This window comes from Oryctolagus cuniculus, chromosome 13, assembly GCF_051225735.1.
Source record: "Oryctolagus cuniculus isolate XC-2025 breed Fujian yellow rabbit chromosome 13, ASM5122573v1, whole genome shotgun sequence".
Taxonomy (NCBI): domain Eukaryota; kingdom Metazoa; phylum Chordata; class Mammalia; order Lagomorpha; family Leporidae; genus Oryctolagus; species Oryctolagus cuniculus.
In genome coordinates this window covers 63,087,072-63,112,046 of record NC_142879.1, presented here as the reverse complement: position 1 = coordinate 63,112,046, position 24,975 = coordinate 63,087,072, and the positions used below count along the sequence as shown (strand labels likewise).

Sequence of the window (24,975 nt, the reverse complement as noted above, 5' to 3'; positions counted from 1 at the left end):
AGGACTGCAGTCTCTGGCCACACCGAGGATCCCATGGGGAGAAGGGAGCCGATTTCAATGCTCCCACTCACTGGAGCATCGGAGGTGTTTTCTACAGCAAGCAAGGAGGCAGGACAGGGTGACAGAGCCGCAGATTTCTACTGGGCCAGCCCAGAAGTACTTGTCTGCCTCTGTGGTTGTAACTGAGAAACTTTTCATGTTGTCTTTTGTTGAGAACCCAGGATGGACGCTGTATTCTGGCCCCATCTCCATCCAGAGAAATCCTGAAAGAATGCCTCTTCATGGATCCTACCAGGTAGGCCTCAAATTTTCAGTAGCAGGAGAGAAGGGCTCTCAAAATCATCCATTTGAATTTCTTTAATTTTAAATGTTTAATATTTTTATCTGAGTTTCTGGTTTTTAAAAAAGCATTGTTTTGGGGGCTGGTGCTGTGGTGTAGAAGGAGAGTTAAACTTCTGCCTGCAGTGCCGACATCCCATACAGGCGGTGCTTGAGTCCTGGCTGCTCCACTTCTGATCCAGCTCCCTGCTGATGTGCCTGGGAATGCAGCAGAGCATGGCCCAAGTACTTGGGCTCCTACACCCACATGAGACCTAGAAGAAGCTCCTGCCTCCTGGCTTTGGCCTGGCCAAGCCCTGGCCATTATGATCATTTAGGGGAGTGAACCAGTGGATGGAAGATCCCTTCCTCTCTTTCTCCTTCCCCACCTTGTCTCTCTGTATTTTTGCCTTTTACAAAGCTCCATTTTCATGTTTCAAAGGATGTATTTATTTATTTTGAAACTCAGAGTTACAGAGAGGAAGAGATAGAGAATCTTCCATGTGCTGGTTTACTCCCTAGGGGCTGGGCCAAGTTTAAGCCAAGAACCAGGAGCCAGGAGCTTCATCTGGGTCTTCCACGTGGGTGACAGGGCCCAAATACTTAGGTCATCTGGTGCTGCTTTACCCAGGCTGTTAGAAGAGAACTAGATCAGAAGTGGAGTAGCCAGGACAAGAGCTGGCACCCACATGGGATGCCAGTGTTGCAGGCAGTGATTTTACCTGCTACCTGCTGTGCCACAACATGCTCTCTGCCCCCTGCCCCAGTATTTTCATTTTATTTGGAAGGCAGGGAGCAAGGGAAAGAGAGAGATCTTCAATCTGCTGTTTCATTCTCCAAATGCCTGTAACAGCTGGCACTGGGCCATGCCAAAGCCAGGAGCCTGAAACTCCATTGGGTCTCCCACATGGGTGGCAGGGTCTTAAGTACATGAGCCATTATCTGCTGCTTCCCCTCCCCCACCTTGGTGCAGATGAGCCGGAAGTTGGATCAGAAGCACGGGTGGGACTCAACCCCAGGCACTCAGATACAGGATGTGGGCATCCTCAGCAGGTACTTAAGCCGCTTCACCAAAGACCCACCTCCCTGGGGATTTCTTAAACTGCAGGATCCCTGTTGCTGACACTAATGCCTCATTCTCCCTCATCCCAAACTCCCTTTAGGGTGAAAATATACAAATGAACCTCAGGTGGGACATTCTATGAACTTTGTTCTGTGCTCACAGCATAAACAATAATCATGCAGCAAAGCAAAGCAAACAAATCCCTGCCTCCTCCAGTTCTCCAAACAACACTGCTTTGCCACCACCTGGGGAGCCATCCCAGCCAGCGCTTCAACCAGATTGCCCACAAACTCACCTGCGTCACTTCCTTGATGAGAAAGGAAACAAGCACACTAATGGTGCATTTCTGCAGAGTGGAGATAAGTGTCCTAATTAGGAAGGCTGGGAAAATAAGTGATTGAGGCATTATTTGATCTGATTTGGATGCCACTACAGTCTAAAGCCTGATCACATTAAATAAGGCAGAGCAGAGTAAAACGGCAGGTTAGGCAGAACGAAAGAAATGGAAAAAGTCTGTGGGGAAGATAATTATTATTTAGTATTATTATTATTTTTAGAGAAGTAACCAATAAATAGCTTGTTAGAAATAGGCCAAAGCAAAAATACTTACATATTCATTCCCATCTAACTTCTGGGTCCAGCTTGCTGTCCAGAAAGCTTGAATTCTATGGTCCACTACAATTAGAGCGTTAGCACAAACAACAATAAAGTTTGCAAATAATGACTTTCAACATGACAAGATGGGGGCTGGCACTGTGGCACAGTGGGTTAAAGTCCCAGCCTGCAGCACCTGTATATTATATGGACCCTGGTCAAGTCCCAGCTGCTCCACTTCTGATCCAGCTCTCTGCTATGGCCTGGGAAAGTAGTAGAAGATGGTCCAAGTTCTTGGGCCCCTGCACCCACGTGGGAGACCTAGAAGAAGCTCCTGGCTTCAGATCAGCTCAGCTCTGGCCATTGCAGCCATCCGGGGAGTAAACCAGTAGAATGGAAGACCTCTCTCCCTCTGGCTCTACCTCTCTCTGTAACTCTACCTTTCAAATAAATAAAAATAAATCTTTAAAAATGACAGGATTGTCTAGAGGTGCTGGAAAGTCAGGTGAATTTCTTCCCAGGGATCTTTAAAATGTTCTTCAAACCCCTGCTGAAAAATCATCTATGTAGGGAGAATTCTAGGCTTTCCTGTATCCCACCATGCATCTCTCTATGACCCTTATATCCCAACAGTTTAAAAAAATCTTTTAAAGTAGTGATACTTTTTGGGACAGACATTGTGGTGTAGTGGGTAAAGTTGCTGTCTGCAATGCCAGTATCCAATGTGGGTGCTGGGTTCTGGTTCACATCCCAGCTTCTCCACTTCCAATCCAGTTCCCTGATAATGGTCTGGAAAAAGCAGTGGAAGACGACCCAGTGCTTGGGCCCCTGCACCTATGTGGGAGAATGTGGATGAAACTCCTGGCTTTCTCCCAGCCAAGCCCCAGCTGTTGAGGCCATCTGGGAGTGAACCTCTGGATGGAGGACTTCTCTCTGACTCCCCTTCTCTCTGTAAATTTCAGATAAATAAATAAGCCTTTAAAAAAAAACAGTGATACTTTCTGCCCTTGCTTCTTCTTTTTTTTTGACAGAGTGGACAGTGAGAGAGAGAGAGAAAGGTCTTCCTTCCGTTGGTTCACTCCCCAAATGGCCACTACAGCCAGCACGCTGCGCCGATTCAAAGCCAGGAGCCAGGTGCTTCTTCCTGGTCTCCCATGCAGGTGCAGGGCCCAAGCACTTAGGCCACCCTCCACTGCACTCCCAGGCCATAGCAGAGAGCTGGCCTGGAAGAGGGGCAACTGGGACAGAATCCGGCGCCCCGACTGGGACTAGAGCCCGGTGTGCCGGTGCCGGAGGTGGAGGATTAGCCTATTGAGCCACCACGCCGGCCTGCCCTTGTTTCTTTAATCAGCCTGGCATAGAGCAGTAGAAAATGCGTGAGGGCTGAGAAATCAAGAGTCCACTTCTCTTGTATGTGTGCTGTAGCTCTCAGATTCTTCAATTATAAAGCAGAAGTGATAGTGATAACTATATATTGATAAAATTTTTTAAAAGATTTATTTTATTTATTTGAAAGACTTACAGAGAGAGGTAGAGACAGAATGAGAGGTCTTGTATCCGCTGGTTCACTCTGCAGATGGCCACAACGGCCGGAGCTGTGCCGATCTGAAGAAAGGAGCCAGGGGCTTCTTCTGGGTCTCCCACGGAGGTTCAGGGGCCTAAGGACTTGGGCCATCTTCTACTGCTTTCCCAGGCTATAGCAGAGAGCGGATCAGAAGAAGAGCAGCCGGGACTAGAACTGGCACTCATATGGGATGCTGGCGCTTCAGGCCAGGGCTTTAACCCACTGCACCACAGTGCTGGCTCCATAAGATTTAAATGAAGCAATATATGAAACAACCTCAAAAAGTTCATGGAGAATGAAAAGTTTATTTTATTGCAAAACATTTAAAAACGCATATTAGGCATTTTCAAAAAGTTCATGAAAAAATGAATGCTATGAAAAAAACATGCATGGATTTCAAAATGTTTTTGCACCAAAACAAACATCTTTGAATTCCATTGTCAATCAGCTCTCTTGAAGTATTCTCATATGTGAGGTACAGGATGTTCATTATTCAAGAATCAATGTCTAAGACAATTATCCAGACAATAATCACCTGCACTATTGTCATAGTTTATTTATTTATTTATTTTTGACAGGCAGAGTGGAAAGTGAGAGAGAGAGACAGAGAGAAAGGTCTTCCTTTTGCCATTGGTTCACCCTCCAATTGCTGCCGCGAGTGGCACGCTGTGGCCAGCACATTGTGTTGATCTGAAGCCAGGAGCCAGGTGCTTCTCCTGATCTCCCATGCGGGTGCAGGGCCCAAGGACTTGGGCCATCCTCCACTGTACTCCCGGGCCATAGCAGAGAGCTGGCCTGGAAGAGGGGCAACCGGGACAATCGGCGCCCCGACTGGGACTAGAGCCCGGTGTGCCGGCGCCGCAAGGCGGAGGATTAGCCTAGTGAGCCATGGCGCCGGCTCGTCATAGTTTATATTCCTAGAACTTGGAAATACGTTACCTGGCATGGCAAGAGGGACTTTGCAGAAATGAGGGAGTTAAGGGCCCTGATGTGGGAAAGTGAGCCTGATTATGGAGCTAAATCTTTCAGTGTAGAAGACGAAGGCAGGGGCCTAGAGCTGTGGTATAGTGGATAAAGCCACTGCCTGCAGCACCGGTACCCCATGTAGGCACTGGTTTGAGTCTTGGCTGCTCCACTTCCAATCCAGCTCCCTGCTAATGCACCTGGGAAAGCAGCAGAAGATGGCCCAAGTTCCTGGGTCCCTGTATCTGCATGGGAGACTCAGAAGAAGCTGCTGGCTTTGGACTGGCCCAGCTATGCCTCTCTGTAACTCTGCTTTTCAAATAAATAAATAAATCTTAAAAATAAAAAGAGGGAGGCAGAAGGGAGGGCCAGAATGGTGAGCTCTGAGTCCTCTCCCCTCGCTGCTGTCTGCAGGTGCAGGAAGCACAGCAAGAGCCCAAGAACGTGAATGCTTCTAGAGACCAGCAAAGGGAAAGGAGTTCAGCTCCATCTATGTGCTAATGTTAGCCTAGTGAGGCCCAGCTTACAAACTTAACTTCCAGAACCCTACTATGTGCTGCTTCAAGACACTCAACTTTTGGTAGTTTGTTAATAGAAAATGAATAGACTCAACTTAAGTACTATTCCCCGTCCAACATCCAGCAGGAAATTTTTAAATCCTTGGAAAATGTATGTTACTGTTTTGCTCAAAACCCTCCAATTGCATTTTTTTCCATCAAAGTTCTTCAGTCTGTCCATGGCCTTCAGATCTCCCTGACCACAGCTGTACAAATCTTCCCTCTCCGGCCCCATGACTGCTTCTCTCTCTTTCTCTCTCTTTTTTTAAAAAAATTTTTATTTATTTATTTGAAAGAGTTACACAGAGGAGGAGAGGCAGAGAGAGAGAGAGAGAGAGAGAGAGAGAGAGAGAGAGGTCTTCCATCCGCTGGTTCACTCCCCAATTGGCCCAATGGCCAGAACTGTGCCGATTCAAAGCCAGGAACCAGGAGCCTCCTCTGGGTCTCCCACGCATCTGCAGGGGCCCAAGCACTTGGTCCATCTCCTGCTGCTTTCCCAGGCCATAGCAGAGAGCTGGATAGAAAGTGGAGCAGCCAGTACATGAACTGGTGCCCATGTACGATGCTGGCACTGCACACGGCGGCTTTACTGACTTTGCCACAGCGATGGCCCCTTTTCTAACTTTCGGTCCCTTTCCTCACTGCATGGTCTTTGCCTCAGCTTGGGTTTGCTGTACCTGAAATGCCCCAGCCTTGCAGAGTTGGTGTGGTGTGGTGTGGTGGGTAAACACGGGGGCACCAGTCAGCCTGTGTGGGTTCAAACCCCACCTGTGGCACCTGCTAGAGAGATGTTGTTGGCAAGTTACTTAGCTCCTGTATCTTCCAGCTACTGTGTTTATGATAGAAGGACAGTCATAGCACCTATTTAATTTTGGGGACGACTCAGGGAATTTGTCCACGTAAAGAATTTAGGACTGGGGCCGGCGCCGTGGTTCACTTGGTTACTTTTCCGCCTGTGGCGCCAGCATCTCATATGGGTGCCGGTTCTAGTCCCGGTTGCCCCTCTTCCAGTCCAGCTCTCTGCTGTGGCCCGGTAGGACAGTGGAGGATGGCCCAAGTGCTTGGGCCCTGCACCTGCATGGGAGACCAGGAAGAAGCACCTGGCTCCTGGCTCCGGATTGGCACAGCGCCGGCCGTAGTGGCCACTTGGGGAGTGAACCAATGGAAGGAAGACCTTTCTCTCTCTCTCACTGTCTATAATGCTACCTGTCAAATAAATAAATTAAAAAAAAAAGAATTTAGGACTATTCTTCTTCAGCTAGACAAATAACTGTCATGATACCGCCTCCACACACTGGTGTTACTTGCTGCCTCTTCCTCTGTCTGCTCATCTTACCATTGCTGTCACTCTGTCGCTTTGTCACTTCTCCCCACCCTCGTCAGCACTTGACATAGTGTTTGTTTGCTCACTGTCATGGTCTTACCTGCTACATCTAATGCGCTATGGGAGCAGGGACTTTTATTTTGCTCAGCACTGAACTCCTAGCCTCTGGAACAGTGCCATGGCACCAGTAGTCTTCCAGTGAATCAGAATGGATTCATTTCTTTTTCCTTTGTAATTTACACAAAGGAATACATACAAAGGAAAAAAATAAAATGCTTATTTTATTCTTGTCTGATATTTTATGATTTAAAATGGAAAGTATTGTTAAAAATTTTTTTCTTGGAAGCATAGCTCCTTTTTGTAATCTAAGGGAATATCATACTCATTTTATAGAAATCCACAGTACAAAATGCTACAATGAATAAAATGATAAGGTCATTCCTTTGTTAAGGAGCTTCCAGAGAAAATCTAACAGTAAAATATTATTTTTTTCTCCTAGATACAAATATTTTGATTTTAAATTCCTAGCTATAATGCTGAAAAGGAAACATCCATAGAGAATCTGAGGTTGAACTGAGAACCTGAGCTTGAACTGAGAACTTTAAGGTTGTTTATATCTCCAAAGTTGAAGTTACTGCTCATGCACACAAAGCCAAGAAGAGGTAGAAGTGGCATCTGAATGCTGGCTATTATTCAATATATCAGGCAAAATTTGACTTAGGTTCTTTTCCTTGTCTCAATTAGCTGGTTTTTCTGAGCAGCACTCTCCAGCAGGGCTTCTTGGTTTCTCCACGGTCCTACCTCTGGGAAGCACCATTTTACTGGCCCTACTGCTTAGGACCTGCCTAGTGCTGTGTGTTAGCTGATTTTCATGCCTCAATAAAATAGCTTATAGACACTCAAGAAGTATGAAGCCATTAGGAGTTCAAAATGTACATGACCTTAGAGTGACCCTACAAGTACAAAGTGTTAACTGTGAGGCCAGCAGGGAAGATGAGATTTAATGCAGACTCCTGAAATCTTATCACATAAAAAGTTGGCATTTGTAGCTAGTTGGGATGTGATTTGTCCGTGATGCTATAGAAACTGTTAAAAAAGTAAGATGGGGTCTGTTTGAGATTTAGATCTTGCAGTGGTATAGGTCACTGATGGTTACCCTATTTGAAGATATTTATCTTTGGATCGTGGTGGTACTTTGCTTACCACATGTAGACTTGTACACACAGAAATACTGGATCAAGTATTTTGAATAAGGTGACTATTAAGGCTATTGGTAATTTTGAAAAAGAAAATGAATGATTTGATAGAATTTAAAGAAATCAATTGATTGGCTTCTGTGCCAATCAATGTTTCAGTGCAGAAAATGAATACTATCTTGTTTTAAATTTTTCCTTTTTTATTGTGATATATATATATATATATATATATACGTATAATATAAAATTGGCCATTTTAACATTTTGAAGTATACAACTCAATAGCAATCGTAGGTTGTACAACCATAGTTCATAATTTGAGTTAGAAACTCTGTACCCGTTAAGCACTGCATCCCCATCCTCCCTCCCCCTAATCCCTGGTGACCTTCCTTCTGCTTTCTGGCTCTATGAATCTGTCTACTCTAGGTATCCCATGGACTTGGAATCATACAGTATTTGTCCTCTTGTGTCCCATTTGGCATAAATGTTTTTAAAGTTCATCCATGTTTTAGCATGTATCAGAATCACATTATTTTTTAAAGAATAAATAATATTCCATTGTACATATGTACCTTATTTTGCTTATCCATCACCTGTTGATGAACAATTGGGTTGTTCCCATGTTTTGGCTATTGTGATTGATGTTGCTCTGAACACTGGTGTACTACATCTGTTTGAGTTGCTACTTTCAACTGTTTTGGGTGTACACATAGAAGTGGAATTACTGGATGATAGGGTTTAACCTAATTTTATGTTTAGCTTTGACTAACTGCTGAAGAGTGTTTTCCAGACAGCTGCACATCTTATATTCCCAAGGCAATGCACAAAGATTCAAATTTTTCTGTATCTTCAGCTAGCACTTACATTTAGCATTTTATTTTTTGGCTAATAGTCATACTGAGTGTCAAATGTTACCTAATTGTGGTTTTGATTAACAGTTTCTAACAGCTTGTGATGTTGAGTGTCTTTTCATTTGCTTATTGGCCATCTGTATATCTTCTTTTGAGAAATGTGCATTGAAGTCTTCTGTCCATTTTTGAATTACCTATTCAAGTTTTTGTTGTTGGATTTTACAAGTTCTTTATATGTTTTGGATGTTAATCTTCTGCTAATAGTTTTAGTTCTTCTGTTTAGGTCTTTGATCCATTTTGACTTAATTTTTCTATGTGTTGTGAAGTAAGGGTAGCCTTGTTTGCTTTGTGAATTAATGGTAAAACTACTACTCAAACAGTACTCTATACTTTGTGTGTCTGTGTGGGTGTAGTCTGTTGAAATCTTTACTAAGTATATACTAAGTTGATCTTCTGTATATAAAGATCATTGAAAATGAATCTTGATAAAGAATGGGGTGGGAGAGGGAGAGGAGATGGAATGGTTGCGGGTGGGAGGGAGGTTATGGGGAGAAAAGTCACCGTATTTATTTATTAAATAAAAGTTTAAAAAAGGTTTTATTTATTCACTTACTTGAAAGCCATGTTGGGGGAAGGAGAGAGAAGGAGAGAGAAAAAGAGAGACAGAGAGGGAGAATCTTCCATCTGCTGGTTCACTCCTCAAATGGCCATAATGGCCAGAGCTGGATCAATCTGAAGCCAGGAGCCTTGCCTGGGTCTTCAATGTGGGTGCTGGGGCCCAAGGATTTGGACCATCTTCTGCTACTTTCCCAGGTGCATTAGAAGGGAGCTGGATCAGAAGTTGAGCAGCCAGGACCCAAACTGTGCCCACATGGGATGCCACCACTGCAGATGGTGTCACTTCTCCCCACCCTACCTGCTATGCCACAGCATCAGCCCCAAACTTAATTTTTATTATCTAAGATTATTTTAGCTATTTGGGGTCTCATATGATTCCATATGAATTTAAAGTTCATTTTTTTCTGGATCTGAGAAGAATGTCTTTGGTATTTTGATTGGGATCACATTGAATCTATAAATCGCTTTGTGTAGTATGGGCATTTTGCTGATATTAATTCTTCCAGTCCTTGAACATGGAAGATTTTTCCATTTTTGTGTCTTCTTTTATCTCTTTCCTTAATATTTTATGATTTTCATTGTAGAGGTCATTCACATCTTGGCTAAATTTATCTCAAGGTACTTAAACATTTTTGTAGCTATTGTGCATGGGGCTCATCTTTCAAGTTTGTTCTCAGCCACAGCATTGTTTGTAGATACAAATGTTCTTGACTTGTGTGTTAATTTTATACCCTGCAACTTTGCCAAACTCTTATGAGTTCCAATAATCCCTCAGTGGAGTCTTTTGGTTCCCCTTTGTATAGGATCGTCTCACCTGCAAAAAGGGATAATTTGACTTCCTCTTTTCCCATTTATATCCATTTGATTTTTTTCTTGTCTGATGGCTCTAGAAGACTTCTAGAACTATATTGATTAATAATGTTGAGACAGGACATCTTTTGCTCTTTCCAGATCTTAATGGAGATGCTTCTAGCTTTCACTCATTCAACATAATACTTGCTCTGGGTTTGTTGTATATTGCCTTGATTGTGCTAAAGTATGTTGCTTTTATAAACAATTGGTTTAATTTTTTTTTTTATCATGAAAGGATGCTGTATTTCATCAAATGCTTTCCCTGCACCTATTGAGATAATCATATGGTTTTTATTCTTTAATCTGTTAATATGATGTATCACCTTTATTGATTTGCCTGTGTTAAATCATCCCTGTGTACCAGGGATAAATCCCACTTGATCCAGGTGAATGATATTTTTCATGTGTTGTTGGATTCAATTTGCTAGTATTTTCTTGATGATTTCATCAGGGATATTGGTCTACAATTCTTTTTCCTTATTGTGTCTTCTTTGGGTTTTGGAAATAAGGTGATACTGGCCTCATAGAAGGAGTTTGGGAAGATTCCCTCACTTTCAATAGTTTTGAATACTTTGAGAAGAATTGGAATTACTTTTTCTTTAAAAGTGTGGTAGGATTCGAGCCGGTGCCACGGCTCACTAGGCTAATCCTCTGCCTTGTGGCGCCGGCACACCGGGTTCTAGTCTGGGTCAGGGCGCCGGATTCTGTCCCGGTTGCCCCTCTTCCAGGCCAGCTCTCTGCTGTGGCCCGGGAAAAAGTGGAGGATGGCCCAAGTACTTGGGCCCTGCACCCCATGGGAGACCAGGATAAGTACCTGGCTCCTGCCTTTGGATCAGCGTGGTGCGCCGGCTGCAGCGCGCCGGCCGTGGCGGCCATTGGAGGGTGAACCAACGGCAAAGGAAGACCTTTCTCTCTGTCTCTCTCTCTCACTGTCCACTCTGCCTGTCCAAAAAAAAAAAAAAAAAAAAAGTGTGGTAGGATTCAGAAGTGAATCTATTCCATCCTGGGCTTTTCTTTGTTGTGAGTGTATTTTTTACTGACTCAATCTCTGTCTTATTTATTGGTCTATTTAGGCTTTCCATGTCCTCATGACTCAATTTTTGTAAATTGCATGTATCCAGAAGTCTACCCATTTCTTCTCGATTTTCCAATTTGTTGACAAATAGCTGTAGTAATTCCTGATGATTCCTTTATTTCTGTTGTATCCATCGTAACATTTCCTTTTTCGTCTCTGATTTCATTAATTTGCATCTTCTGCACTGCGAGTTTTTTTTTAATTGGTGTATCAATTTTGTTTATTTTTTTTTTCAGAAAACCAGCTCTTTGTTTCACTAATCTTTTGTACATTTTTGTTTCAATTTTGCTTATTTCTTCTCTAATTTTTTTTATTTCTTTCCTCCTACTAATTTTGGGTTTGGTTTGTTCTTGTTTTTTCTAGATCCTTCAAATGCATTGTTAGATCACTTATTTGATGCCTTTCCAATTTCTTTCTCTCCCTTTCTTTCTCTCTCTCTTTCTTTCAATTTACTTATTTATTTATTTGAAAGGCAGAGTTACAGAGGCATCGAGTGAGAGAGAAAGAGAGAGAGAGAGAAAGAGAGAGAGAGAGGTCTTCCATCCACTGGTTCACTCCCCAAATGCCCACAATGGCCAGAGCTATGCCGATCCAAAGCCAGGAGCCAGGAACCAGGAGCAAGGGTGCAAGCAGGTACAAGGGCCCAAGGACTTGGGCCATCTTCTACTGCTTTTCCAGGCCATAGCAGAGAGCTGGATGGGAAGAGGAGCAGCCAGGACTCAAACCAGCACTCATAAGGGATGCTAGCACTGCAGGCAGAAGCTTCACCCACTATGCCAGAGCACCGGCCCCTCCAATTTCTTGTTGTAGAAATTGATTGCTATAAACTTTCTTCTTAACAATGCTTTTGCTATATCTCCTAATTTTTTTATGTTTTGTTACCATCTTCATTTGTTTCTAGAATTTTTTAAAAATTTATTTGAAAGGCAGACCTACAGAGAGGTAAAGGCAGACCTACAGAGAGGTAAAGGCAGAGGCAGAAAGAGAGAGAGAAAGAGATCTTCTATATTTACTGATTCACTCCCCAAATGGCCACAATGGCTGGAACTGGGCTGATCTGAAGCCAGGTGCCTGGAGCTTCTTCCATGTGTCTCCCACATGGGTGCAGGGCCCCAAGGAATTGGGCCATCTTCTGCTTTCCCAGGCACATTAACAGGGACCTGGATTGGACGTGGAACAGCCAGGACTTGAAATGGTGCCCGTGTGGGATGCTGGCACTGCAGGCGGCAGCTTTTCCCTCTACACCACAGTACTGGCCCCTCTAGGAATTTTTTGATTTGCCTTCTGATTTCTTCTATGATCTGCTGTTCATTTAGGAGCACGTTATTCAGTCTCCATGAGTTTGCATATTTTCTAGCATTTCTTACGTTGTTAATTTCCACATTCATTCCATTATGGTCAGAAACAATACATGGAGGCCGGCGCCGTGGCTCAATAGGCTAATCCTCCACCTTGCGGCGCCGGCACACCGGGTTCTAGTCCCGGTCGGGGCGCCGGATTCTGTCCCGGTTGCCCCTCTTCCAGGCCAGCTCTCTGCTATGGCCAGGGAGTGCAGTGGAGGATGGCCCAGGTGCTTGGGCCCTGCACCCCATGGGAGACCAGGAAAAGCACCTGGATCCTGGCTCCTGCCATCGGATCAGCGCGGTGCGCCGGCTGCAGCGGCGGCCATTGGAGGGTAAACCAAAGGCAAAGGAAGACCTTTCTCTCTCTGTCTCTCCTCTCACTGTCCACTCTGCCTGTCAAAAAAAAAAAAAAAAAAAAAAAAAAGAAACAATACATGGGAAGCAGGATACACAGCAGACTTATAGAATGGCAAAAGCCCTAAACAGCACTCTAGCCTCAGAATCAGCCCTTAAGGCATCTGGATCTGGCTGAAAAGCCTATGAGAGTATTTCAGGCATGGAAAGCCAAGACACTGTGGCAAAAAATAAAAAATAAAAAATAAAAAATAGAAGCAACAACAAAAAAACTAAATGAAAGATCTCTTTGAGTGAGATCCCAGTGGAAAACCGGGCCATCAAAGAAGGAGGTACGTTTCTCTGAAGGGAGGAGAAAACTTCCACTTTGACTATGGCCTTGTCTAAATAAGATTGGAGTTGGTGAACTCAAGAGGCTTCCATAGCCTTGACAGCTCATGACAAGAGCCTCGGATGATTACTGACATCATAAACAAGAGTGTCAATTGTTAAATCAACAACAGGAGTCACTGTGCACTTACTCCCCATGTAGGATCTCTGTCCTTAATGCGTTGTACTATGCGAATTAACAGTAAAACTACTACTCAAACAGTACAATTTGTGTGTCTGTGTGGGTGCAAATTGATGAAATCTTTACTTAATATATACTAAATTTATCTTATGTATATAAAGATAATTGAAAATGAATCTTGATGTGAATGGGATGGGAGAGGGAGTGGGAGATGGGATGGTTGTGGGTGGGAGGGAGGTTATGGGGGGGAAAGCTGGTATCATCTAAAAGTTGTACTTTGGAAATTTATATTTATTTAATAAAAGTTAAAAAAAGGAAGAATCATAAATAAAGGATACATAGAACACACAAAGAAAAGAAACAATGCATGGGATGATTTCAGTTTTTTTAGATTTATTTTTTATTTATTTGAAAGGTAGAATTACAAAGAGAAGAGGAGAGGCAGAGAGAGAGAGAGAGAGAGAGAGAGAGAGAAGAGAAGAGAAGAGGAGAATCTTGTATCCACTGGTTCACTCCCCAAATGGCTGCAATGGCCAAAGCCAGGAGCCTGTTCTTGGTCTCTGCTGCTTTCCCATGCATATTAGCAGGGAGCTGGATTGGAAGTGGAGCAGCTGGTTCTCAAACTGATGCCCATATGGGATGCCTGCACTGTCGCAGATGGTGGCTTTACCCACTACGCCACAACACTGGCTCTAGTCTTTTGATAACTTTGAAACATGTAGTATGTTGTTATTAACTATGATTAAATGTATTGTCATATGTCACTAAAACTTATTCTTCCAGTCTAACTGAATCTTTGTATCCCTTGACCACTATTTCCCCTTTTTCCTGTCCCTCTTTCACTTCTTCCTTGTTCTCTGATAATCTTTCTCCTCTTTGTTTTTATGAGATTAACTTTTTAAGAGTCCACATGTGAGTGAGACCCTACAGAATTCAGCTTTCTGTGTCTGGCTTTTTTCACTTAGCATAATGTCCTTCAGATATATCTATGCGGCTACAAATAACAATTTTTCTCCCTTTTTAAGGCTGTATAGGATTCTACTGCACATTTCAACAACTTTTTAAAAAATCCATTTCTCCGCTGATGATAATCTTATTAAGATTTTCTAGTACATATTGAGTTGTACTGCTATAGGGGAAAAGAAATTGCTTCTCACTCATTGTTAGGTTCATGGCTAAGGTCACTAAAGCAAAAATCACATAAATCTATTTAATATAAGTTTTATGTGACAAAAGAGACTTCACATGGAAATGTGAAGACCCAAAGATATAGTAAAATAGTAATTTTGGGGTGCTGAGTTTGATGAAGAAGTGGATAGTTGTGGAAAAGTGTGATTGGGTAAAAAAGTACAATCCTATGGCGATAAACTAGGGAGAATTTAGAAGGCCTGCTTGTGCAGATTCTTCTCTGTGTCCCTGTGTCTTTACTACAGGGTGTTCCTTCCCTCCATGCGTAGGGAGGGCACCTCTCAACTGTGAGTCCTAGGTTTCAGAGTCCAGTTTCAGAGAATGGCCTTGATCTTCCTCAGTTTTATGACTTGCTTCCCTTGCAGAAGTTAAAGGGAATGGGAGGGTGACATGTTGTTTTGTCAAACGCCCAAGGTGCCATATTCTGGGCATATCCTGAAATCCCATCACCACAATCTACAATTTCTTTAATCCCAAACCTTTATCCTCTACTCTCCATATTCAAACCAAACACTGTAGTCTCTAGTTTCACCTCCTTCCATTTTTTTTCTTGAGCAAGGCCAGTAGCTTAGTCCATCACTATTTGTGGGCATTACAATATTGCTTCCTACCACCTTTCCAATATGCACTTGACTTTCTCTAATACATTTTCCACATTCCATACATGACCGGGAACAGTTATGGACATGATGTCCATCTTTTGACCGTTGTTCCTTGATTCTTCCTGGCCTGCAGCAAAGTCAAACTCTGGCCAGACTTTCAGCACAAGGACCCCACCCTACTAGTCTCCTTTTTCTTTGTCCAGTTTCCTCAGCTGTCCTCAGCTACTGGCTGTTTCATGGAAGTTTGTGGGTCTCTTTTGGAACCATTTGCCTGAAAATAATTTCATTTTTTGCTTGGATCACTCCTCCTTACCACTTACCACTGGCCTTGGACACTCTTCATTTGGAAGCTTCATCCCATTTTTTCTCCAACCCAGATTAAATGTTTTAGTGCTCCCAAGGCATCTTCTAGGTACTTCACTACAGTGTTAGCACTCTGTACTGTAGTCCTTTGTTTATATTAGAGCATTCCCAGTTTAAAGTAGGGAAGCAATATTTTAAATTTAATTTTGTCTTTTCAGTGCTTCATAAAGTATAGGTTCAATAAATCCTCATGGAATGAGAAAATGAATGAGTCACCACCACCCTTCTAATAGGAAAGCATTTTGAAAAAACCGTCAGCATTCCTGTTATCTTTCTGTAGAGAAAAAAATCATACTATGATTAATACTTTTTAAATATCCAGTGATGAATACATAGAAAGAATTGTATCCATTTCTAGAATGCTTTTTTAAAGGAAGAGATGAAATTAATGTAATGCAAATGGGTTCTTGTTAAACTTTTTTTTTTTGATGCAAAAATCCCCAGGATAGTAAGCATAAACTGTATTTTTTCTCTCAATTAGATGCTTATAGATTTGTGGCCCATTCACAGACCACTTTTCAAACAGGCACTTTTGTTGCCTTCTATTTTTGCATCACCTCCCAGCCCCCATTACCAAGGGCATTCCCTTTACCCAGGGAGGCCTTACCATTAGTAGAGGATCGGTGGTTTTCCCAGCACACAGTTTGCTACCCATGTTAAATAACTTTCTGTTTTGGAGTTTGTTAAATGTTTCCACTGCTCTTCTTATACCATAGCACTTCCCAGGATGGGACTGTCTTTTGATTTTGATGGCGATGCTGGTGAATAAATGCAATTATTCTGGGGTACAGTCTGGCACATTGCATTACCTCCTGTAAGGGGTCAATGTAATCCATTTGGGTTGGTGAATGACCAAAGAATACTAAGTCAAATTCTGCCTGGTTCATTGAAGAGAGAGGTAGTGCCTCCACAAAAGACTAATCATTTTTACAGTTGTCATTTCTTTGCAGAAGAAGTAACAAAATTTGACCGTAGAAAGCTGACACCGTTTCTATATAGGGGACAAGTGGCTCCAAATTTCCTTGGGACCAACTATATACTGTATTCCTTGGAGGATGTAGATAACATATGCCACTGCAGTATTTAAGCTATGTGATTCTTTTTTTCCCCCCACTGAACATTATATTTTAGCTGTCTTGGCTACTTATGCTTTACTCAGTATATGTGAGCATTCTCATGTTAATGCTTTTAAATCCACATGGTTGGCTCTCTTCAGAAAACATCAGTCAGAATTCTATTTTTCTGAGTTCTGCCCATTCTAAAACACAAGTTCCTACATGAGACTTGCACAGTTTTCCCTAAAGTGAGTTCTTCCTGCTCCTATATAAACCCAAAAGACTTTCTTGAATCCTCTTTATTTTTTTGAGAGGTGGACACACACACACACACACATCGAGAGAGAGAGAGAGAGAGAGAGTGAGAGAGAGAGGGAGAGGCAGAGAACTCTCACTCGCTGGTTCATTCCCCAAACAGCTGGCAATGGCTGGGAGGCTGAAGCTGGGAGCCTGGGACTCGATCTCAGTCTCCCATGGGGATGGCAGGGACTCAGCTACTTGAGCCGCACTTGCTGCCTCCCAGGTTCTGCATTAGCAGGAAGCTGGAATCTGGAGCCAGAGTTGGGAGTGCTGCAATGTGGGATGCGGATGTGTTAACTACTGCCTTAACTGAGAGGCCAAATCTCTGCTCCTGATCCTCTCTTTGTCAACTACTTTATGTTTAGATGAATTATCTTTGTATGCTATGCATCGTTAAAATCCTGTCAGTGTTTAGCAGAGTGCTTTCTGTTTAACATGTGCTCAGTAAGCTAGTGTTGAGTGAATGTCTGTGGTTCTGGAAGCTGTGGAGTGCACCAAGAGAAAACACTTGGAGTGGAAGAAACAGAGAGCTGAGACCAAGGGAGCACACAGAGGCATGGAGGCTGTCAGAACTGAGGTGGCATTTCTACAATGAAGGCCTGGAAGAAAAAGGACTGAGTCAAAGTAAGAGGTTGCTTTAGAAACGCCGGGCATGGAGCATATCCTTGCCCTTTGGGAGGGAGAGAAAGATGGGAGGGAGACACAGGAGAGCTCGGTGTCCTCCTCTATCCCTCCAAGTTCTGGGGCAGAGTTACTCTGCAGAGAGAAAGAATGTGACCCTGACTCTCAAGGAGGGTGAAAAAGCCCAGCAGGGTGGAGGGTTTCACTTCCTATGTTGAACACATTGATAAAAGCCATCCAAGCTTTTCCTATAAAGAGCATTTAAGTTATTTTGGCAACCCCAGGGAGCTACTGGTATTTAGAGAGGGAGTTCAGATAAAAATAATGCCAGCCACATGCACTCAACTCTTCCAGGGGTCTCCAGGTCTCCTAACATTTGCTATTGCTGATGGCGGTTTGCTTTGTAAAGTCCACGTTCAGCCCTGGTTCCAACCTGAGACTCTGGGGTCTAGGACTGTTTTTCACATCTCAGAAATTGTAAAGGCACTTAAATGTTTACCCAGGACAGGCTGCTCAGGCTGACTAAAATGTCAGGTATTTTTACTTCAGACTCGAATTGGATCCACTCCAATAGGAGTGCTCTTATGTTAATTCGAAGTTGATTGGTAAAACGTGAACTAATTTAAAAATGCAATTTCTTTGGTAGATAAGCCCTTTCAAACATGGGTTTTCTACCTGATGAAGACAAAGACTTCAGAGTATTTTCTCCTTTTTGTTCCGTGAGGAGACGAAGCAGTTTTAATCCTCCAGCTCTGAAGTAGTCTGTGTTCCCGTGCGGTGTTACTATTTAGATACCTCTGACTTTCTCTCCTGCTCCTTTCTCTCCCATGGTTTGTCTCCTGCATGTTTAAATAGCTAATTAGCATCAGATTACTTTTTTTAGGTGCTAGTTTGCCAACAACTTCAGGCTTTTACAATCTGCTAAAATCATCTATCTAAAAGAGGATGCTTCCTTCTTTGTTCTGAATTTTTAAAACACAACTGACTATAGCAAAATACATGAAATGTAAAAACAAATTTAGTGTGATATTTTCATCAGGGAATATGCAAGGCTATGCTGCTCTATTTGTTGCTTTGTTTTGATATTTTAATTCAAATGGCAAGGTATCCAGGACCAGTTCCATGGGAGAATTGTCATGTATAATCTCATAACCCCAATATAAAATATTTTCGTTTTGTGTCCTATCCTGTAGTCCTTGTTTACATGCTTTATAAGCTTTTAAAATAACATTTTAAGTAGTATTGAAATCATTATATGTATATTATTTTGTATCTGGTATTATTTAACATTTAAAAAATTAACTTTTTTGAAGGGTACAGAGATAGAGATAATGATAGAGATAAAGAGGGAGAAAGAGAGAGAGAGAGAGAGCCCATCGTTTCCCAATGCCTGCAAGGGCCAGAACTGGGCTAAGGTGATACCTGGAGCTGGGAATGCAATTCAGTTGTGCCACCTGTATGGGAGGAGGAGCCCAATTACTAAGCCATCAAGTGTTGCCTTTTAGGATCTGCATTCGAAGGAAGCTGGAACTGAGTTGGAATTGGGACCCAAACACAGGCACTCTGATGATAGGGACAAAAATATCAAAGGGGTGGAAGAAGTTAATAGTTTTGAGAACTATATACTTATTTTTTTAAATTTAAAACATTTATTTATTAATTCATTAAAAGCAGCATAGTATATTTTAACAATCACTATAGCTTTCAAATAAAGGGTGATATTGTTTTAAAATTTTGCAAACCTATGTCTAAATAGCATTTGGAATGGGCTCCAACATGACAAAATAAATGATATTTTAAGAACAGCAATATAATGAATACCCCAGAGTCCATCACCCATTTTAGGATCTTGAACAAATACCCATATGTGTAATTTGTCATGCACTCACTCCATCTTATTGCCTACTCCCTCCCTGCACTGTCTCCCTCCCCACACACCAACTCTCCTGACTTTTTGTGTTAATTTTTGCTGGCTGTACCAAGTAATGCAGCCTCAGTATAACTCAAATTTATAAAGCTAAACTCATACAGAACTCAACAGCCTTTAAAACAATACAAATTCAAAAGAGAAATCAAACACAGAAGAATATAAACAAAAAGAAAATAAAAGGCATTACAAATATAATAAAAACAATGAAATTTGTGTCAAAAACTAATTTGTTTTAACAGCAGATGGGAATGAACTCACCTGTTGCAAGGAAAAAACTCTCAGAATGGACTTAAAAACAAACATCTAGCAATATTTCAGCCAAAGGAGACATAGCTAAAATGAATTAGCTCAGAATCTTTGGAAGGAAAATGACAAATATGTGTTTGCCAGATAAATGTGAAAGGAAGTTATTAAATAGTCAAAGTGGGTTGTTGGGCATGAGAGGTTGTGTTCCCAATGAGGCCACTAAAATAATAAAATCATAGATAGTAAATACTTTTTTGTGTTTTCGAAACACGAAAAGAAAATAAATGTCTTTGGAAATAAAAGTGAAAACTGATGGTGGCACAATAGTGGCAGGTGTTATTTCACTTCTTAGTCCTTGATCCTGTTGGCTGAAGAAAATGCAGGATATGAGTGATCTGATTATTGATACTGATTTAAAAGATAAACACTAAACCTGGTATGTTGCAAACAGAAAAGAAGCATTCTTTTTTATCACTAATTTTTTTGGGGGAAGGTTTTGAGCATAAATGTTGCCACTTCTAAATTAAGTATTATGACATAATGGAAAATATTGCACAGAACTCAAGCATGGAAATGATTAACAAAATAGCAACAAGTTTATGTGCTACATTTAAAAATTAATCTACACAAAATAAATAAATTGAAACATATCTCAGAGTTGAAAGTCTTAAAAAGTTATATTTTACTTGATATATAAATATTTTTAACAAATTGTCACTGTCATAAGTTCAAATGGCCTGTGAAACTACTGCCTTGAAATTGCTGGCTTTAAGTAACAGAAACATAATTTTAATTCACCGGGGTTGGTTCTGTGGTATGGTAGGTTAAGCCTCTGCCTGTGGCGCCAGCATCCCATATTGATGCCAGTTTAAGGCCTGGCTGCTCCACTTCCAATCCAGCTCCCTGCTTAGGGCCTGGGAAAGCACCGGAAGATGGCTCCTGGAACCGTGCGGGAGACCTGGCAGGAGCTCCAGGTTCCTGGCTTCAAATCAGCTCAGCCCTGGATGAGTTCACCTGGAGAGTGAACCAGCAGATGAAAGACCTCTCTTTGTGTCTCTCCCTCTGTTTGTAACTCTGCCTCTCAAATAAATAAATCTTAAAAAAAAATAAGAATTCACATCGAAACTTTATAAAATGTGAATAGTACAGGCATATTATTTTTGTCTATCACTAATTTTTTCCACAAACATTGGTATTAGATGAAACCAGTCATTAAAATTTTCAGAATAAAAATAGTGTAAGGCCACACAATTTGAACTTAAATAATTAAAATTAGAAATAAATAACGAAAGTTGAATTAACATCGCCAATCACAAATTTAAACATCGTTCCCTAAATAACTCTTGGGTCAAGGAAGAAATAAAAGTTGTAATTTCAAAAAAAGCTGGAAAATAATGAGAATGAAAATACTGAATAGCAAAACCTGCAGATGTGTGGAGCCAGCATTGTGGCCTGGTGGGTAAAGCTACCCCCTGTGATGCTGATACGCCGCCTGGGTGCTAGTTCAAGCCCTAGCTGCTTCCTTCCAGTCCAGCTCCCCGCTAACGTACATAGGAAAGCAGCAGAAGATTGCCCAGGTACTTAGACCCCTGCCACCCACAGGGAAGACTCAGGTGACATTACAAGCTCCTGGCTTCTGCCTGGCCCAGCCCTGGCCATTGTGGCCATTTGGGGAATGAACCAGTGGACGGAAGATATCTTTTTCTCTCTCTCTCTCTTTCCTCCATCCTCCCTTCCTGTCTCCCTCTCCCCTTCTCTCTATTCATAGCTCTGCCTTTCAAATAAATAAATAAGTCTTTTTTTAAAAAATTATCTATTTATTTGAAAGTCAGAGCCACACAGAGAGAGGAGAGAGAGAGAGAGAGAGAGAGAGAGAGAACGAGAGAGAGGGAGAGAGGTCTTCCTTCTGATGGCTCACTCCCCAAATGGCCGCCACAGCCGAAGCTGCGCCAATCCGAAGCCAGGAGCCAGGAGCTTCCTCCTGGTCTCCCATACGGGTGCAGGGGCCCAAGCACCTGGGCCAGGCCACAGCAGAGAGCTGGACTGGAAGAAGAGCAACCAGGACTAGAACCAGGCGCCCATATGGGATGCTGGTGCTGCAGGTGGAGGATTAACCAAGTGAGCCACGGCACCAGCCCCTGCTCCACTTCTGATCCAGCTCTCTGCTGTGGCCTGGGAAAGCAGTGAAGGATGGCCCAAGTCCTTGGGCCCCTGCACCTACATGGGAGACCAGGAGGAAGCTTCTGGCTCCTGGCTTCGGATTGGCGCAGCTTCGGCTGTGGCAGCCATTTGGGGAGTGAACCAACGGAAGGAAGACCTTTCTCCCTGTCTCTCTCTCACTGTCTATAACTCTACCTGTCAAATAAAAAAAAATAAATAAAAAATAAAAAGAAGTGGAGCAGCCAGGTCTTGAACCAGCGCCCATATGGGATGCCAGCACCCAAGGCCAGGGTGTTAACTCGCTGTTCCATGGAGGTGGCCCCATAAATAAATAAATAAATAAATCTTTAAAGCCCCTCAATTATAGAAGAAATTCCATAACTATGAGCACTTTTTTTTAAAAGAAAGAATGGATATCAGTTAACTGAACATGCATTTCATAAATTTACAACATGTTTTTTTTTTTTTAAGATTTATTTATTTATTTGAAAGAGTTACAGAGAGGGAGAGAGAGTCTTCCATCCACTGGTTCACTCCCCAAATGGCCACAGTGGCCAGAGCTGCGCATATTCGAAGCCAGGAGCCAGGAGCCAGGAGCGTCTTTCAGGTCTCCCACGTGGGTGCAGGGGCCCAAGGACTTGGGCCATCTTCTTCTGCTTTCCCAGGCCACAGCAGAGAGCTGGATCAGCAGTGAAGCATCTGGGTCTCATACTGGCATCCATATGGGATGCCGGCACTGCAGGCGGCAGCTTCACCCGCTAAGCGCAGGCCCCAAACTAGTTCTTAACCTTAAAAAAGAGAGAAAATACAAATGTATATTACTAGGAACAAGAGAAAAAATATTGCAGTCATAGAAGAAAAAAAATTTAGAGATTCTAAGGAGCATTCTGCTATTAAGTTTGTACCTAATGAAAAGGAAGCTTTTTGAGGGAATAGAAATAAACCAAATTGATTCAAAAAGAAATGCAAAACCAAATGTATCAGGGATCTCCCAGGTCACCCTCAGTTCGGTGAGGCACCTGAAGGACTCGTGGAACTCAGAAAAGCTATTTCTCACAGTGGAAGGGCACAGATTAAGGTCAGCAAGGAAACAAGGCACATAGGTTGGAGTCCAGGAGAAATCAAGCCTGTCCTGTCCCTGGGTAGTCACATAGACAGCAGCAATGTGTTGTTCACCTGCTCCTTGCTATTCAAAGCTGTTGAGGCTCAGTCATGCTAGCATGGACTGTCCATGCGACTCACTTTAGTTACTTAGTTCCCAGGCACTTCAGATATCAAGCTGATACAGCTTGTCACAGGCTCGGCTCCAGGTAAACAAAAACAGGCATTCACCCTAAACAACACTGTTACCATAAAGGGCTGGTCCTGCGCACCTTTGGAATGTACAGGGTTTGGACAGCATAGGCCCGCTGAATTAATTCTTTACTGCATACACAATCAACTAATTATATTGTGGGAGATTTAAAAAAATTTATTTATTTTATCTGAAAACCAGGGTTACAGAGAGGCAGAGGGAGAGAGAGAGAGATCTTCCATCCACTGGTTCACTCCCCAGATGGCTGCACCAGCCAGAGCTGCACCAGTCCAAAGCCAAGAGCTTCTTCCAGGTCTCCTACACAGGTGTAGGGGCCCAAGGCCTTGAGCCAATCTCCACTGCTTTCCCAGGCCATAGCAGAGAGCTAGATCAGATGTGGAGCAGCCAGGACACAAACTGGAGCCCATAGGATATGCTGGCACTGCAGGCAGCAGCTTTACCTGCTACGCCACAGTGCCGGCCCCAAGATGTTTTATAAGTTGTGAAGATCTACCATTTCTATAGTTTCATAATTAAATTCTTTCAAACTTTAGAAGAACAAGTAATTGCGATGTGATTCATACTTTCCCAGAGTCTACAGGTAGGAGGAAATCTTCCCTGTTTGTGTAATTTCATCATAGAAACACAAAATGAAAAACAATAGTGCAGAAAACAAATTACACTTCTGAATATGAATGCAAAAACCCTAAACTAAATGTTAGCCAGTAGAACCTAGCAGTAAGTAGAAGAGCAGGCATTTAGCCTAGTGGGTGAGATGCCATGTTCCACATTGGTACACTCAAGTTTAATCTCTGATTTTGGCTACTGAATCCAGCTTCCCATTAATGTGGACTTGGGAGACAGTGTTGATGGCTTAAGTATGTGGTTTCCTGCTACTCATGTGGGAGACATGGATATTCAGTTCCTTGCTTTGGTTTCCAGTATCTGTTGTAGGTATTTATAGAGTGACCCAGTGGTTGGGATCACTCTGTCTCCGCCCCCCTCCCCCTGCCAAATAAATAAATAAATACATCTAAAATCTAAAAAAGAATAATACATATTTATTGCATGAAATATATTCCAAGAATGTAAGTATGGTTCAACATGTATTCTCTTTTTTAAAAATATATACATCATACATTCATTTATTATGAACAATGTGTATTTTTATATATTTATTTATTTATTTTTTATTTTGACAGGTAGAGTTCTAGACAGTGAGAGAGAGAGAGAGAGAGAGAGAGAGAGAAAGGTCTTCCTTCCATTGGTTCACTCCCCAAATGGCCACTATGGCCGGTGCTGCGTTGGCCCCAAGCCAGGAGCCAGGTGTTCTTCCCAGTCTCCCATGCGGGTGCAGGAGCCCAAGCACTTGGGCCATCCTCCACTGCCTTCCCAGGCCACAGCAGAGAGCTGGACTGGAAGAGGAGCAACTGGGACTAGAACCGGTGCCCATATGGGGTGCCAGCACTCTAGGTAGAGGATTAGCCAAGTGAGCCATGGCGCCAGTCCCTCAACATGTATTCTAAAAATAAATCAAAATACTACAGTTTATTCATAAGAGTTCAGTGAAGAACAAATGATAATATCTCAATAGATAGCAAAACAATATTTAATAAAGTCCATCATTATGATTTTAAAACAAAGTCACATAAGAAAGTATTTCCTCTATTGAATTAAAAATGTACATCTCAGGGCTAGCTTTGTGGCACAGTGGGTCAAGGTGCTGCCTAGGATGCTGGCATCCCTTATCTGAGTGTGTCTGAGTTCTGGCTGCCCCGCTCAGGTTTAATCCCATGCTGATCTGATCACCTGGGAAGGCAGTTGATGATGGCACAAATACCTAGGTCCCTGTGAGAGACTCCAGTGGAGTTTGTGGCTCTTTACTTGAGCGTGGCCCAGTCCTGGCTGTTGCAACCATTTGTGGAATGAACCAACAGATGATGATGAAGTCTAGAGATTTAAGTACAATGATCCATGACAAGAAGAAAGTGTTTTCCCATTGACTCCCTGTTCTCTCCCATGTCTACACTGAG

The 24,975-nt window shown here is 42.5% G+C and overlaps 1 long non-coding RNA gene across 2 annotated transcripts in view; it reads left to right on the top strand.

Annotated features, from left to right (window-relative positions):
* The first annotated feature begins 212 nt into the window (after positions 1–212).
* LOC127483573 (uncharacterized) overlaps positions 213–24,975 on the top strand; it is a 56,740-nt gene continuing 31,977 nt past the window's right edge. Inside the window, exon 1 of one of the 2 annotated variants that reach the window (XR_007909989.3) lies at positions 213–295. This is a non-coding gene — a long non-coding RNA (uncharacterized LOC127483573). Of the gene's footprint in view, positions 296–17,140; positions 17,316–24,975 lie in introns of those variants that run through there. The other variant, XR_016219740.1, reaches the window with a different exon arrangement.